Genomic DNA, 3,296 nt, shown 5'->3' with positions numbered 1-3,296 from the left:
AGTAAAGTTGAATTTAAGATAAGGATTGATAAAGTTTAAGTGATAGATTTATATTTTATAAATTTAAAGTTTTATTGTATGTAAATTTTAAATGTATTTTATATTAAGCTAAATAAGTTTTAAGATAAATAAGTTAAGAGAATAAGTTTTAAGATAAGTTAAGTTTTAAGTTAAGTAAGTGAAAGTTAAGATAAGAAAAAAGTTAAAATAATAAGGTAATAAGTAAGATAAGTTGGTAAAATAAGATAAGTTTAAGATAATAAGTTTTAAGTAATAAGTATTGTTAATTGTATCATGATACATTTCAAAATTCTCCTTTATGTTCTTTAGTTGTTTAAGCATTTCATAATTGTTGTTGTTAAGAGCTTTGTTCCAAAAATGTATTAAAGGATATCACTCTAGATAAGGCCAGGGTTTTGGCCACACTTTGGCTTTAACTAGAGGAGAGATGTGTTCATCAACAAGCACAGATGTTGCATGTGAAACTTTTCCTGATGGATTTCAGGTTTTAACAAGAGTTGTGCATTTTCCATCAAAGTACAGTTTTAACTAACCTATGGCAAAGAAGTAGCTTTTGTTTCTGCAGATACAGAACACAAGTGAATTTCTGCAAAGAGTGTGGAAATCATGTCAAGCGCAGAAGCTCTGACGGCTTCAAGAGTAGAGGAGAGAGCATGCAGATGTGAACCAGTGTCAAGACTGCAGACATCTTTCATTCTGCGTGCAAGGACTTATATCTTGCGTTTTCTTTTCCTTCTGTATTGCATGAATTTGTCAGATGGTTCAGAATCAATTCACGAGAGCACAGAGCGGTTGGGAAATGGAGTGAACAAACTCAGAGAAGAAACCAGATCACGGATGAATGGCATGTTTGATTTCTTCAACCTTTCACGGTTGTGGAAGAAAATTTTGAAAAAAATTGTATGTATTTTATTGAGACTTGTAATTCTTCTCATGATCAAGTTGTGTTTGCTTTAATGCATATGGCAAAGCAGCCAAAGAGGTGTTTTTTGGTGAAAACAAAGGGGGGAGATGTTGGAGTCCAGGGCATCCCTCTGGGCACCCTGGGAAGTCACAGACCTCGGTAGAGAGGCCTGGGACCCAAAAAAGAGGGTCTGGGGTCTGTGCAGGGGGATTTGCCTGGCACAGAGCCCAGGAAGACACAGGCTTTGATTTTGGTCCATGAGAAAAACATCCAACAGAGAGAAGAATTGCAAGTCACAAAGGTGTTACTGAGAGTAGTGTAGTTATCACTGTGCAGAAGATTTTGTAGTTATGGATTTTTAGAATGTAGATGCAAAGGGACAAGATGGTGATTTTAGGGCGGTGCCCTGGGTTCTTCTTCTTCTCCCTTGGCATCCATCTTCTGCAGTGACGTGGGCACAAAATAGTTTCAGTGGATTGGATCAAAGTAGAAATGACCGTGTTAGTATAGGTGATAGACATTGGCATAGAATTGTAAACAATGGGTACGTAGTTATCTGTATAAGAGGTAGCGACCTCCCATCACAGGGGGGAGTCGCCTCGTGTCCGAGCTGCTGAGAACACCATGGCCGGACACAGGGGAGTCGCCTTGTGTCCGAGCTGCTGTGAACACCATGGCCGGACACAGGAGGGGAGTCACCTCGTGTCCAGGCTGCTGTGAACACCATGGCCGGACACAGAGAATTGTAAGATAAGAACTAATAAACAACGCGAGAAACCAGAAAAGCAAGACCTTGAGACTCCTCATCATTCTCGCGCCGAACACCGAGCACCGAGCTCAGCACAGAACACAGAGACACAGAGTCAGACAGCAGACCCTAAATCCTTCAGAGGTCAAGAGGGAAAATCACTCCCTTCGTGCCCACACGAACCACCAGCCAGCCTTGGAATCTCGGGTGAGGAAACAACCGGATTGAAACCCCGAGAAGCATCCAGTAAGAAAGACGACAAAATGCAGCTGATCATTCTTGTTCTGGCTAACGACCAAAGGTAGAAACATTTCCACTGTCTCTTTGGGTAAAGTTAACAAGGTGAACTAGAACGGTAACAGCCTCAGCTTATTGCCTTTGAAAGTCAAATTAACATACAACTCTGTGGCTGTAACATCTATCTACCTCTGTAGCATGGAAGACATGCTTACATATAAACATTGTACAAACCAATTAATGTATGTAAACAAATAAAGAGTATTTATTTTTAAGGAAATCATTACCATAATAAAGTCAGAGCAGTCAGCTATGTAATTGTCCCTGACAGGTAATGACATTGGACTCTCAGTATCGTGTAATTTTTTTTTTTGTTTTGGCGGGTTTTTTTTGGTGTTTTTTTTTTTTTTTTTTTGTTTGTTTGTTTGTTTGTTTGTTTGTTTGGTTTTTTTTGTTTTTTTTTTTTTTTTTGTTTTTTTTTTGTGTTTTTTTTTTTTTTTTTTTGTTTTTTAAATACAGGAAGTAGAAAATTTGATCCTAAACTTACTCCAAGGAACTGGAAAGACCAGGCACATATATTCAATTTTCAATTGTATTCATATTGTTAGATAAACTATCAGATATACATTGTTTCCAAAACAACTGGATGTTACATAAATTCAGTATGAACAGACACCAGCTGAGGTTAGCTTATAATTGGGACACTTACTCATAGGCCAATATGTGAGGCAAGTATCTAGGCTCAAATCAGACAAGGTTAGAACATGGGAAAACAGAACAAACAGGAATTTAAAGAAACGTCATAAATAGGTTTTACACATTACTTCCTTAACAAATGCCTTGACTGACATATTTTTCAAACCTGACTTCCCATCTACCCTTTCAATCTTTTACTAAAATATATTTAAGTGACGTTTTTCTGGAAAAAGCATTTAACAAAGCCTGTAATTTACCAGTAATACTCCAACAAACCTGGAGCAAACAGCACACATGCTGTTTTATTACTAAGCATTAAAAGTCAACGTTCTCAAAACCAGTGCAGCTTATGTAAGGTAAGGCATCTCCACCGTATGGCTCTCAAAAGAAGCAATTCCTTAATGACAGTAACATGTGTCTATAAAGAAAAATCTTCCTAAAAATAATTTAAATATAGCCAGCGAGAAACATACTAATGTTCAACAGAGAAGAAAGCCTCTCACATAAATCAATATGTCTCTTTGATCCCTCAGTTGCCTATTAAAAAAATTTAGGCAATTGCGCTTATTACTGGAAAATTTGCAGTCTTGCTCGTTGGTGTCAATCTTAAATATCAGTTTGTGTTTTTTTTTATTGTGGGAGGGTTGTTTGTTTGGTTTTTAAAGCAAGGAAATTAGTGACCTAATTAAG

This window comes from Zosterops lateralis, assembly GCF_965231275.1.
Source record: "Zosterops lateralis genome assembly, contig: HAP1_HAP1_SCAFFOLD_64, whole genome shotgun sequence".
Taxonomy (NCBI): domain Eukaryota; kingdom Metazoa; phylum Chordata; class Aves; order Passeriformes; family Zosteropidae; genus Zosterops; species Zosterops lateralis.
This window is presented reverse-complemented; position numbering follows the sequence as displayed.